This window comes from Anolis carolinensis, chromosome 5, assembly GCF_035594765.1.
Source record: "Anolis carolinensis isolate JA03-04 chromosome 5, rAnoCar3.1.pri, whole genome shotgun sequence".
Classification (NCBI taxonomy): domain Eukaryota; kingdom Metazoa; phylum Chordata; class Lepidosauria; order Squamata; family Dactyloidae; genus Anolis; species Anolis carolinensis.
Window position 1 is genome coordinate 60,834,186 of NC_085845.1, and position 14,872 is coordinate 60,849,057.

At 40.1% G+C, this 14,872-nt stretch overlaps 1 protein-coding gene across 3 annotated transcripts in view; it reads left to right on the forward strand.

Moving 5' to 3' along the window:
• The window catches only part of cep44 (centrosomal protein 44), a 40,063-nt gene extending 25,487 nt beyond the window's left edge, over positions 1 to 14,576 (forward strand). For 2 of the 3 annotated variants that reach the window (XR_010006402.1, XR_010006403.1), the window contains 2 exons: positions 13,163 to 13,346; positions 14,016 to 14,576. The gene's annotated coding sequence lies outside the window, so the exon portion shown is untranslated. Of the gene's footprint in view, positions 1 to 13,162 lie in introns of all 3 variants that reach the window. The other variant, XM_062981376.1, reaches the window with a different exon arrangement.
• The last annotated feature ends 296 nt before the right edge of the window (positions 14,577 to 14,872 follow it).

A 14,872-nucleotide genomic window follows, 5' to 3' on the forward strand; every position in this document is an offset into this window, starting at 1 on the left:
ACCTTACATTGTCTGTTTATACAATATGCAAGAACCACTCTAAGCTAACTGGTGTGTAAATTGAAAAATTCTCACTCCATTAAAACATATTCTCTAACACATTCTCTTTCCATTTTTGCAAGACCCCTGTGAAAATGGAAAAAATGCAAATTAAAAAAACTTTTATTTTATATAAAAGAACACCTCTCTAAACATTTTAGATTGTCTTATTTTATATAAAAGAACACCTCTCTAAACATTTTTAGATTGTCCAACATGACTCTGGTCAACTTCTGGAAGCTGACTATAAAATGCATCAGAGACCTAGAGAGAACACTTTAATCAAATCTGCAAAAGTCAGACCTGCAAATCTGTATTTCCAATTTAAGTAGCATCCTTATTGCCAAAATAAGAACTGCCAAATTAGACCAGGACCAGAAACCTATAATCACATTCTCCATTAAATAAACCATATCACTGTATAACTGGTAGTATAGATTAGTTGTATGCATCTAATCTTTCAAATCAGTTTGTTTACTATGCTTCTCCGAGTATTATTGATCTTTACAAGTACCATAGGTTAATTCTTTGAATATTTTTTAAATTTGTAGATAATGCCGCTTCCAATTTTTTATATGTTCTGAAGATGAATAGCTTTTATATGCACTGCCTATGTTGTTGTTGCATCCCTTCAAGTCATTTCTGCCTTATGGCAACTATAATGGGTTTTCTTGGCAGAATTTGTTCAGATACAGTTTGGAATTGTCTGCTTCTGAAGCTGGGATAGAGTGCCTTGCAGAAGGTCACCAAGTGGATTCTCATGATTAGGCTGGGATTTGAGCCTAGGTCTCCCTCAATGCCAGATAGACTCCAATACATGGAGCAAAAGTTGCCAGATGTACATGCTGGGTTTAGAAAAGGCAGAGGAACGAGAGACTAAATTGCCAATATCCGTTGAACAATGGAGGAAGGCAGGGAGTTTCAGAAAAACATCTATTTCTGTATTATTGACTGTTCTAAAGCCTTTGACTGTGTTGATCATAATAAATTGTGGCATGTTCTTGGTGGTATGGGGATACCAAGTCACCTTGTCTGTCTTCAGAGGAATCTGTATAACGACCAAGTAGCCACAGTAAGAACAGATCACGGAACAACAGACTGGTTCAAGATTGGGAAAGGAGTACGGCAGGGCTGTATACTCTCATCCTACCTATTCAACTTGTATGCAGAACACATTATGCGACATGCAGGGCTTGATGAATCCAAGGCTGGAGTTAAAATTGCTGGAAGAAACATTAATAACCTTAGATGTGCAAATGATACCACTCTGATGGCTGAAAGTGAGGAGGAGCTGAGGAGCCTTATCACCAAGGTGAAAGGAGAAAGTGCAAAAGCTGGGTTGCAGTTAAGCATCAAGAAACCCAAGATTATGGCAATCAGACTGATTGATAACTGGCAAAGAGAGAGAAAATGTGGAGGCAGTGACAGACTTTGTATTTCTAGGTGCAAAGATTACTGCAGATGCAGACTGCAGCCAGGAAATTAGAAGACATATCTTGGGAGGAGAGCAATGACCAATCTCGATAAAATAGTGAAGAGTAGAGACCTCAAACTGGCAACGAAGGTCTGCACAGTGAAAGCAATGGTATTCCCTGTAGTAACCTATGGATGCGAGAGCTGGACCATAAGGAAGGCTGAGCAAAGGAAAATAGACGCTTTTGAGCTGTGGTGTTGGGAGGAAAATTCTGAGTCCCTTGGACCACAAGATCAAACCAGTTCATACTCCAGGAAATAATGCCCGGCTGCTCATTGGAGGGAAAGATATTAGAGCCAAAGCTGAAGTACTTTGGCCACATAATGAGAAGACAGGAAAGCTTGGAAAAGATAATGATGCTGGGGAAAATGGAAGGAAAGAGGAAGAGGGGCAGACCAAGAGCAAGATGGATGGATGTTAGCCTTGAAATGACTGGCTTGACCTTGAAGGAACTGGAGGTGGCAGGCCGACAGGGAGCTCTGGCGTAGGCTGATCCATGAGGTCACAAAGAGTCGGAAGTGACTGAACAAATAAACAACAACTCCCTCAATGCTGCTTTTCATATGCTTCCAAGGGGGAAAAATCCATGTAAGCCTATTCCATGAAGAGGATGACTTCAATTTATGGTAACCCTGTCATGCAATTTTCCTGACATAAATTATTCAGAGCAGTTCACCTGATTTAGTGTGATTTACTCAAGGTCACCCAATGGGTTTCCTTGGCAGAACAACAAGTTACACCATAGTCCCCTAACGTCCTACTAACCCAATATTCAAATCACTACACTACACTGGTTCTTGGACCGTCATTCCATCTGTATTGATATTGAATGTTTCTCTTGTGACTCATAATCACTAACAGATACATTTCCTGCTAGTACACCATAGAAAAAAGTGACTTAAAACCTTTTTTTTTACGCTTCATCCCCTAAACAGACATTCCATTTGCCTCCGTATAGTTTTAACCCAATAATGTCTCCACATATGCTGCTAGACAATACTCAATTGGCTTTTTCTTCCTGTCCATGGTCACTGAAAAAAAATCATGATTCCAATTCAGTTTACATATGAAATTAAATATAATTACATACAGGGCTAAACTTTTTTTTAAAAAAAAATCTTTCTGTGATTCTGATAACCATCTGGAGTGTTTTAATGAATTTTCTAGAAGAAAAAAGTCATTGTGGCATGATCAGAGCATTTGGGGCAGACATTTCTTTTCCTCGTATCTTGAATAATGGATTGCATCTTGCTCTGAAGCATTATCTCATCTAAGAGTTTGGGGAGGAGATACAGGGGCTGTCATGGGATTTTGGGATAAATGGACAGGAGAAGCAGATAATGTGAATCAGGCATTAGATCTGTATCCAGTATCATGAGTGTATTTTACTTTAAAAAATTGTTACAAAATACAGTAGAATTGTGGCACCATCTTGTGGTATAAGAAAATAATTATTTCATGTATCAATTATTTTACTATAAAATAGCAGAAGTTCTAAGACTTGTTAAGGTAGCCAAAATATATTGTGTGCCATACAAAAATATGCCATACATGCATATGCCATTGCATTGATGTAAGTCAAAAAGTAGTCCATAAGCTATTGTTTTTGTTCATTTTTTTTAGCAAATTCCATTAACCATGTGGAAATCTGGTTTTTAAATTGTGTTCTGAGGTTTTCTCATTTCTCTGCATGTACAAGGTGTAGTGCAAACGGGTACATAAAAGGATCATGTTGCTAAAGGTAAAGGTTTTCCCCTGACATTAAGTCTAGTTGTGCCCGACTGTGGGTTGGTGATCATCTCTATTTCTAAGCCGTTGTCTGTAGACACCTCCAAGATCATGTGGCCGGCATGACTTCATGGAGTGCCATTACCTTCCGGCTGGAGTGGTACCTATTATCTACTCACATTTTCATGTTGTCTAACTGCTAGGTTGGCAGAAGCTGCGGCTAACAGTGCTCCCCGGATTTGAACCGCCGACCTTTCGGGCAGCAACTTCAGCAGCTCAGCGGTTTAACCAGCTGCGCCACCAGAGGCTCCATCATGTTATCATGTTGCTAGTCCCAAATAATACAGCCATTTGACTTTGCCTGCACAAAGATTTTTGGTCTGTTAGATGTTCAACTGAAAACAGCCTCAGATTTCTGCAACTTGTCATGTACCTTTCCCCCCCTATAAGCAGAGAAATGCCTGGGGCTGGTTCTACACTGCTCTGTAGTCCAGGATTTGATCCCAGATTATCTGATTTGAACTGGAGTATATGAATCTACACTACCAGATAATCTGGGATAAAATGATAATCTGAAATCAGATCCTGGGATATAGTGTAGTGTGGAAGGGGCTTGAGACAAAGAACAGGTCCTCATAAATATATTAATTTTTGCAATTGGAATATTTTCTTATTCCAACTAATGAATTCGGATTAAAAAGCAACCCAATATGAAGTTTTGGACTGAAATATAATGCAAGGAATGCATGGATACTAATGCTCAGGTGAGGAGCAGCTTATCACCAAAGAAACATGTGAATCCAGAATACTGTATTTTCAATGGTTGTACAGAAGTGAGAGGTTTAGCAAGTGTTGTGTGTTATGTTAAGTGGCAAGAAACACCTGCTGAAATTATAGAAGTTGAAAGAGATCACATGGGCCATGTAATCCAAACCCCTGCTAAGCAAGAAAAGCACAATCAAAGCACCCTCGACAGATGGCCATCCAACCTCTGTTTAAAGGCCTCTAAAGAAAGAGCCTCCACCACACTCCGAGTCATAGAATTCCACTGTTCAAAATCTCTTATAGTCAGTAAGTTCTTAATGTTCAGGTGGAATCTTGTAATTTGAACCCATAGCTCCAAGTTCTAGTTCTCTTCTACCACACTATTAAAGGAACAGAAGCCATACCCTATCCAGAGTGGCAACTTAATCCATGGCACCCAAGTGGAAGCATTGTTCTTAGAAGAAGAATCTTCCTGATATATCTTGAAAACAAACTGATTTATTGTAAAGATTCCATATTGTGACAAATTTAAACATATCATTAAGTGAGCTCCAACAAATCTGGATTCTGTGTTCTGGATTCTTGATTCCTTCTGGCCATGTTCCCTACATCAAGGATGCTTTAATGTCGGCCATTGGACATCAGATCAAAAAGCTAACAGGCTGTGCACTATACGTGAGAAATTTACTTGAAAGAACCACTTCCACATTCAGTTGAGATGCTCTAGTTGCCTATAAGGTAGTGTAAAGAATGGCCTGTCATTGGAGAACATGTCGTTATGGGCTCAGAAAATTGTCCTTTGGATTTTCTTCAAAAGCTGGTATATAACTGCAGCTATGAGAAGGCAGGCAAGAAAAAATGATCACACTATTCACATTACTGAAATGAATCTATACCATCTGAATTCCCCATTACATCAGAGAATATAAAACCAGTGCATCGGGGAGGGAGGCACCCCCAAATAATTATAGAGACCAGTTTTCTTTAGCCTTAGAACACACTGAGTTGAAATATCCTGATAATACTTTTATGTTTAAAGTGACAATCTGGAAAATGTATCCCTTACAGGAGAATACCAGCAAAGCTGTAAGGCACTATGTTAACATCACATTAATGACAGAACCTTATAAATCATTTGGGGTGGGAGAGTGCCAAGGAATAAATACTCCCACAGTGAACCTATGCTCGAGCCCTGAAATAATGTGGCATTGCACAATGTATATATTCATGTCAGTTAGTTTTTAAATGCCTGTTTATATATTTGTGGCCAGGCCGAAAGCATTAATAAATTAGCCTGTGCAGTTAGTTGATTTAAGTCATTTATCAAACTGAAAATGTGGATTGAAAAAAAGAAAAAGAAAACAGCAGAGTCTAATGGAAATGTATAGTCAAATGAATTCATGCCCTATCCAAATTCTAGAATCCATACAATTTTTTTCAACATTTTTTTAAAAAAAATCCCGGAGTACACAGCTGTGACACATGCTTACAACTGTCTCTTCTCATTGAATTTTGTAAGACAATGAGTATAAAGTGTGGTTATTACGTGATACTTGATGGATGAAAGATTCGAGATTTTGACAGAAGACGGGTGTATGGTGACTTCATAGGTTTATTGAGAAGCTGTAGATCCCTGTGTTTATTTTCTACATTTCTGTTGAAATGCTATACAGGCAGTCCCCAAGTTACAAACAAGATACGTTCTGTATGTTTGTTCTTAAGTTGAACTTGTTTTTTAGTCAGAACAGATACATTTTAAGGTATAACTCCAGCCATACTTTTATATATTTTAGCTTTGGATAGAATATGGAAGGTTTAATACCCCTGTGGTGTTTGTTTTGCTGTCTGTGCCCCTGTTCAGAAGATTTCACTGCACCTTCTGTCCCTTTGATATTTTGATTTTGAGAAATTTGACTTATTGTGGAAACAAGGATTGGTGATAAAGCTACAGTGGAGACACCTTTTCCCCATAATAACTCTTTCAGGATGAATTTCCCTTCCTACGGGTAAATTTATCTCATTTCATGTTGCCTCAATTTGTAACTATGAGTCGTTTGTAAGTTGAATGTTTGTAACTTGGGGGCTGCCTGTACTAGATATCTCGTGTAGAGAGTGTAGAGTATATATTTAGTACCTTCCATGTGAAACACAAACTATAGATTCTCTAGTTCGACAGCCCTGTACTCGCTGTTTTAAGCTGTGTGCACTGCAATCTCTGGAATGGAATCTCCACATTGGACTCCTCCCAAAACGTTTAGGGAAAGCAATCACATGGAGCTGGAGTTTCTGCCTTTCAGGATGAGCCAGAGCTGATCTGGCTAGGTTTTGTTTCTCTCTGCCTTCCTGTTAGAACTGGTTTAGGGGGCAAAGAGGTTTCTTTTTCACTTTTCATATTTCAAAACAGCATTTGGATGTCAAAACGTCACTCTAGGCTGAGTGAGGATACATAAGTTAAAAATACTTAGGTTGAGGTGTTTGTATGTAGAGGTTCTACTGCATTTGTGCGCTATTCAAACATTGACTCTTTTCAAGAGGACCTACTTCTCTGCAAAACATTGAAGACTACTAAAACTGGCACTGAATTTTTTTAAATTATTAGATGAATTTTTCACAGAGAATAGCATCTCAGGATAACTGTGCTGATGTGTGCACAGATAGAGCAAAAGCGATGACTGGGAAGATATCTGCTGCAATTGCAAAAGAAAAGAAAAAGCCAAGGGGTACAACAGCAGCCACTGCGGACTTCACTGTCATGCTCTTGCCATGAAGAAAATGCCACCTATAAAATAAGTTTTGGATGAAACAGTTAAAATAATACATTTTATAAAATCATGACCTAAAAATAGTAGGCTGTTCAAAAACCTGTGTGATGACATGGGGAGTCCTTGGGATTGCAAGGTATTGTAGGAAGTCCCCTTTAGAAATATGCTTTGTCTATAGATATCAGTTGACAGGAAATCCTATATCACATGCCTAGCAATATGCAACAAAGCTAGGAGAAACAGCTGTGGGCTGTGCTTTTATGAGGCAGACCCAGTGTGCAGTGTGAATGAAAGAAAAATAAACTCTGTTATTACTGAATTTGTAAGTAACTGAGTGTGTTAAACCATATGTGTGCTATATTTCAATATTCTCTCTGCTGTTTTGGCAGAGCTTGTAGAGTTATTTTGAGATGAACACATGAATATAATGACACACTGAAGCTACTGATAAGTGAGCAGTGAAGAGAAAAAAAATGTGGGTTCAAGAGCATCATTCCCATCAATGCCCAGTTCTGGATAGCTTCAGCAAGTCATTTGATTCTTAATTTTTTTTCCAAACCCTGAATTCCAATACTTCTGTTAATGAATAAATAATACCCCAAGTCTTTGTTTGCAAAACATCAATACTGTCTGATTGAGATCCTACATCACTTTTGCATACTCTCGATCTTTGCATGGTAGTGCATGCAGAATTTCAATTACTTAACCTTGAGCTGAAGGCTGATACTACTGTATACATCACACAAAACATCCTAATTCTTCCATAGGGATCCTTATGCCTCTATAAGGTGTGCTGTTCTCTCCAGATCTGGAATCAAGTACGCTCTAGAACAGTGGTTTCCAACCTTTTTTGACCAGGGACCACTCTCCGGCATTAGTACCAAAAGGATTACGAATCAGTTTTTGGTCAAGTTAAGATTCGGTTTGGTTATTTGGGGAGCTGATTCAGAAAATTGCATTGGATAGACCCCATCAGTTCTAGTTTCTGATATAGAGCATATGCCATCCAGTAGTCGCCATCTGCTTGCCCACAGAAACCCATATTTAATAATCTAGAGCTGATGTGGTCTATCCAATGCAATGTTTTGAATCAGCACAACAAATAATCCCAGGAACAGGCCTAAAAACAAAGACATCAAGAAATTCTTTTTTGGTTGGGCTGTGTTATTATCCGTAGTAGTAAGGGTGAGGCCGCGGACCATATTTTAGTTCTTGTGGACCACTGTTGGTCCAGAGACCACGGGTTGGGAACCACTGTTCTAGAATGGTCCCTAGCTTTTCATATGATTATTTTAAAGTAACTGTTGTGACCACTGAACAATAAACTCAACAATAGAGAAAGACATAGTTACTTTGTACAGCATGTAATACGCTTTACTACCTTGAAGTGCCCCATTGAAATAATTATTTCTGTAGAATTATTTGTGCTGCAAAAGTTAAACCTCTATAAATTGTGGCATGATTAGTGTACTAGCTGCAGTGTTTTATATATTTTCTGTCCCAATCATCCTCATATTGCTATCCACACGTCTTAAATTCTCAGTCATTTCCAGTGGAAAGCTCCATTAATCATAGCCATTTATTCTGGAATAAATGTGCAAAGTAAACAAACCTCTGGTCACAGAAAACAGAAAAGGTGTGCAGATAGTACGCGGAGACTATTCAACTGAACAGTTGCAAGCTGGCACTGCCATGTGTTCTTGGACCATTTAAAGTTAATTTTCTTCCTAATTAGGTGGCTCTGAAGCATAAAGTTGAACCTTTTACCTTCCTGGGACTGAAGCTTAGAACATTAGACTAGTGACTTACTCATTTGGTAATTGAAGCAATCACTCTGAGTAATGAGGGAAGGTTTTCCTACAGCAGTAGAAAAATGCATGGAACCAGATGAAAACTGAAGGTAGAGTTAGTGAATTCATGAGTGAATAAATGAGAATTGGATTCTTGGCAATTTTTTCTGTCTTCCTACCTGCTTTTAAGGAGCAGCTCCCACAGTTCATATTCATGATGCTGGAAAAGGTTCAGCTTAACAAACAGAAACCCCATGAATGATCATCATTGGTGACATAAATTGGAAGACTCTTGTAGGTAATAAATTATGACAAATTCTACATGAAGTAGACACTCTTACTCCTCTACTATATTTTTTTGGCCTTGAATGATGTTTCAGCCATCATTTGTCACTCTTGCATATTTTTCTATGGCTGATATTTTCAATCTGACAGTTTTTCCCAAAGTAAAATATTTTGGTGTGCTTTTCATTTATAAGCAGGTTACATTGACTGCAAACACGTGAAATGGCAAATTTTGCATCAGTTAGGAAAGGCAGTATCAATTACAGATTACCAAAAAAATGATATAGAAACACCTGGCTTCAAGATTTATACCTGTGCTTAAATCCTGAAAGCACTGGCGTTTTATAGCTCTTTGGAGAGTTGGCAGGATCTACATTAGCACTTGTTAGCGTAGCCGCTAATGCATTGCTGAACAAAACGTCAGCAAAAAGGGAGCTTAAAATAAAATGGCAGAAATTGAGAGCTTTTATGATTCATTAACCTTTTGAAGGAAGAAATTATGTGGTTGGTTACATTAGGCTTGTAATTTTAGGTAAATAAACATGAAGTCATGTATGGGAATATTTTGTTCATTTTAAATCTGCTATTTGGTTTTTATCAAATATTGGTCCTTGAAATAATGAAGAGATTTTTAAAAATTGGTCTGACTAATGGAACATTTTCTTACTAATCCTCTCTAGACATTAAGAGGTATTCCTCCCCTCCTCCTCTCTGAGTGCATCAAGTCCAACCTAATAAAAGGCTGTGGTCTATAATGGCTAACAAACTGAGGGTAAACATGTAGATTTAGTCTGAATAAGCAAGTCCCATCCCAAAATTAGTTGCTTCCTAAGTCAGAATCGTAATTTATGTCCCTCTGAAAAGGGCATTGCCCTGCCAAAAGGTTAGGCGATAAAATGAGGACATTGTTACCTCAATTTGAATTCTGTTCCCTATATGAAATTTCTTCCAGTCTCCAAATTGTATACACAGAAAATAATTCACATCTAGAACTCTGATATTTGCAATGTTTGCACACCTTAAGACCTTTGAGGCGTACATATATTGCTATGCTACCAATATGGGAACTTCTGAAAATTATAGGGAGAGGAAATAATCCCCCCGGTAGCTACAACCCTATAGATGCAATTATTTTGCCAACTGAAGCAGAAAATTCCGCAAACGCCTATTGCCTAGTATTGAAAATACAATATTAATAAATGGAGTGACTGCCAATTGGCTCCCCTTTCATAATTTGCCTGTGGCGAACATTTTATTCTTCCATTTTCCCACTGCCTTTTTCTTCATTAGAACATTACTACTTTGTTTCATTGTACATATGTAACATACGAGCTCCATGGCTCACTGAATTACTGCTTGCCAGTGAGACTTGTAGGGTTTTTGAGAACAGAACAGAAAAATGGTTTCACCCAGTCTTTCCCATCATGGCATTCTTCGAATGTATTAGAGTGGATGGTATTGTGGATCAGTGGTACTCAGCCTGTGGGTCCCCAGATGTTTTGGCCTTCAGCTCCCAGAAATCTCAACAGCTGGTAAACTGGCTGGGATTTCTTGGAGTTGTAGGCCAAAACACCTGGTGACCCACAGGTTGCGAACCACTGCTATATATGCTTTGCCAATTTTGCTTGATAAAGGAGGTAGTGAGCTTTGAAACCCACTGTGATGTATTTTGCACTGTCTGGTGGCCTAATAAGGGTGGAGAGCCAGCTTGGTGTCATGGTTCGTGCACTGGATTCTAGAGACCAGGGTTCAATTCCCCATTTGGTCAGGGAACCCAATGGGTGACACTGGGCAAGTCCCACACCCTCACCTTCCAAAAACACTGATAGAATTACCTTAGGGTTGCCATAAGTTGAAAATGTATCACCATTATATTGTGGTGATACATTTTAGAGTGCATTTAGAGAGCTGTGTTGTGAAAGGACACAGCAGTACTTCAGTTTTTTTAATTATATTTTTTCACTCTAAAATGGCAGATTGTCACTGCCTCAGTACAAGACAACTTATGTTCGCTGCCTACTGTCAAATAGCAGAAAATTTCCAATAAAATCTGAGCAGGCAACCAAGCACCCTTCCAACTGTACTCTATGTGCTGAATAATGTCGTTTACAGCAAACTCTGTATGCAGAAGGAATTGTGTCCTTTACTGTCCGCTTATGAATCAGGCAGAACCTGATTGTTCCAAAATTTACTGAGGTTACATGAGACATAACACTGTTGTTTAGCACCATGGGCCCAGCTGTTCACAGTTTTAAAGAGGTTATTCATTTTTCATGGCGTTCACATTTAAAACTCTTGAGAGTGTTCAAGTGCATTGTGGGGATAAGTGAGTCCTCAGGGTTGATGCCGCCATGAACTAGAGAGCTAACAATATTTTTCCCTTATTCAGACCATCCTGTAAAGAAAATTAAGCTGTAGTTTTTGCAGACACAATCAGTTGAAAAGAAGCCAGGGAAAGAATAGAGATGTTCACTCTTAAAGCAATAAAAATAAATCTCATAGCTCTGTCTGTATAAATCTGGAGGTTTAGTGGACTAAAGACCACCAAGAGGATTCAACCCATTTGCAGTGCTGATATGCTGCCCGTATATTCCAAGTTAGAATTATGGGGCCATTGGGGGCATAGAATAAAGTATATAGCATGTTATGTCCTCCTCTGTCTCCTCTCTGTGTTATACAGTATTAAATAGTTTGATATTGAACATGTGAAAGTTTTCTGCAACCTGGGAAATGCTTTGCAAAAAAAGAGCTCTGAATTGTATCATGATCATTTGGGAAGATTAAGAGGTACTGCAAATCTACTACTCTCTTGGGTTTTATGGATATGGTTGATGTTTATATTTGACACTCAGTGCTGAACTTTGCAAGGATTTGCATTCTAAAGCACATGACATAGAAACAACACATATAAAACTGTATATGTGAATGCACACCTTTCTCTTTCCATTAACTATGGTTAGTGCACCAAGGCAGCAGTATAGGAGCTGAAGAAATGTTCTGCAACGTTCTCTTTGCCCCCCCCCCCCCCAAATCAAGGAATCATTTTCAAAATACTGCAAATAATCTATCTTCACTTGTTAGTTGGCTGGATTTCGCTTCAAGGTGGGACCAAGGAACTATACATATTAAATTCAATGAAATAGCCAGTTAATCTAGGAAAAGGGGGGTGCCTGGCTAGACAGCAGTACATGTGAAAAAGATCTTGGAGTCCTTGTGGACAACAAGTTAAACATGAGCCAGCAATGTGATGCGGCTGCTAAGAAAGCCAATGGGATTTTGGCCTGCATCAATAGGAGTATAGCATCTAGATCCAGGGAAGTCATGCTTCCCCTCTATTCTGCCTTGGTCAGACCACACCTGGAATACTGCGTCCAATTCTGGGCACCGCAGTTGAAGGGAGATGTTGACAAGCTGGAAAGCGTCCAGAGGAGGGCAACTAAAATGATCAAAGGTCTGGAGAACAAGCCCTATGAGGAGAGGCTTAAAGAACTGAGCATGTTTAGCCTGCAGAAGAGAAGGCTAAGAGGAGACATGATAGCTATGTACAAATATGTGAGGGGAAGTCATAGGGAGGAGGGAGCAAGCTTGTTTTCTGCTGCCCTGCAGACTAGGACACGGAACAATGGCTTCAAACTACAGGAAAGGAGATTCCACCTGAACATCAGGAAGAACTTCCTCACTGTGAGAGCTGTTCGGCAGTGGAACTCTCTCCCCGGACTGTGGTGGAGGCTCCTTCTCTGGAGGCTTTTAAGCAGAGGCTGGATGGCCATCTGTCAGGGGTGCTTTGAATGCAATTTCCTGCTTCTTAGCAGAGGGTTGGACTGGATGGCCCATGAGGTGTCTTCCAACTCTACTATTCTATGATTCTATGAAAAGCAACATTGGCCAGTGTATTCCTACTGGGTTACAGTGAAAAATTGATATCTGCCTTCAGGTTGACTATGGCCTCATCCACACTGCCATATAATGCAGTTTGATCAGGTAGATGGAGCCTGTCACTTATGGTTACCCTTTCTTAGGGGTTTCTTAGCCAAATTTCATCAGAGGATGTTTGTCATGCATTCCTTGTAGGATGAGAGATTGGCTTAAGTCTCAGGAGAGAGTGGAAGGTAAACTGTTTGGAAACAGAGAGTCATCCTTGACATGTGGATTTCTGAAGGCTTGTTGGAGTGGGGGGAGGGGGGAGATTGTTTTGACCATATTCTTTCCTTGAGCACATGGACTAAGGGGTGAGACTTTAGCTCACTTGTTTGGGGGTAGAGTTAGTGACTGCTAGTCGTCTTACAACCTCATCACACAGGGCTTTTTCCCCATCCTAGGATGCTGCCAAGATACAGCCAAGATGGAACCTGATGAAGCCCATCACATGACATAGGGCTACTTCCCGTGGGGCTTTGGCTCAGCAACATCTCAGCAGCATGTTCAGAGGCTGCCCTGAGAACATGGGCAGGGAAGGAGACAACCTAATTTTGAACTGCAGCAAGAAGAAGAAAGCTGCTAACGGTATGGAACTCATTGCTCATGTTGCAGCCCAGCCACTGATTTGACATCTCTGCACCCAAAATAACACTTGGTCAACACGGAATCAGTCAACTGAGTTAAAGTTTATTGTAAAAAGAAGTGCAATATAGAAAAAGCTAGTTCAAAAATACATTCCAAAATAAAAGCTAGAAAAGTCTCTTCAAAGTATACATAAAAAGCAGAAGCATGAATACATTCCAAATCCTGGTTTCAAGGAACATTCCAAAATGAAGGTTACAGTTGTAATGTTCTTGATGCAGCAAATCACACAGATCACTATAGAAAGTTAAGCCAGCAATCCACAGAATTTAGTCTAGAAACTATATCCAAAATGTGACCCTCTAATTCAAAACCAGGAAAAAATGACGTGAAAGCAAGGCCCAAAATCTTCTATCCCAGAGCTGATCAAAACAGGATAACCTTCTCTTGAAAATGCAAAGTTGCTCTCATAAAGAACAACTCACAAAGCTGACTTAAGAAACCAACTTGTTTCCATTGGGACACTAATGATCTATCACCTGGCATTTTGTTTATCTTTTATACACTGTGAGAACCTTAATTACCTTTAGCTCGTGTTATCTTGCCTTAACTTAACACGCTGAGATATAGCTAACAACCCACCCTCTCTCTCCTCCTTTGCATTATTTCCAGGGTCAGGCTGAGCCTCTGGCTGCGTTTCATGTGAAAGATTCTCACCACAATCAGATCTGTCTGTGGAGCAATTCCCATCATCCTGAGAAGAATTACTTTCTCCCCGAGACTTTACATAAATGGTGGGCTCCCATTCAGACTTTACTTCAAGAGTATCAGGCCCCATCACCAAAGCACCCCCCCCTCCTCCTCCTCAGACCAGGCCTCAACAGCTCAGAGGAATAGAGGAAGCTACAGTATCTGCCAGATGGACAAGATGAATCTGAATGTGTGCTGTCTTTCTGTTATTGCAAAAGTTCATCAAGAAAACAGATTGATGTGGACGAAGCAACATCGCAAAGAAGACCTTTAAACAGATTACCTTGGACTATGAAGCCCTGGGCAGGAAAATTTAGAGGCAATGCATTTGAATAGGTGTGGAATTCAACTACCACCATATATTATTCTGATTTCCTGAACAAGTTGAAATAAATTTACACAGGAAGAGTGATATATGTTTTGAAAACTCTGAAAATGCTTATGTCCTCATTGCTGATACTGATATAAATCAATTCCATGTGATTTGACTGCAAAGGAGTGCTTTCTTCTATTTCTTCTAACCAGGGCCGGCCCCACCATAAAGGCCATTGACGCCGCCGCCTCGGGCGCAGGTCCCGGGGGGCGCCGTCAGGCTGGGAGGGAGGCGGGGCACCGCTCTGACGGTGCCCCGCCGCCCGACCAGTGCGCCCTGGCCTTGTGGCTCCCTCTTTCGCCGCCCGGGGAGGGGAGGAGGGATCGCCTCCTTCCCTCCCCGGGCGGCGAAGCCTGCTTCTTTCGCCGCCCGGGGAGGGGAGGAGGTGATCCCCCCTCCCCTCCCC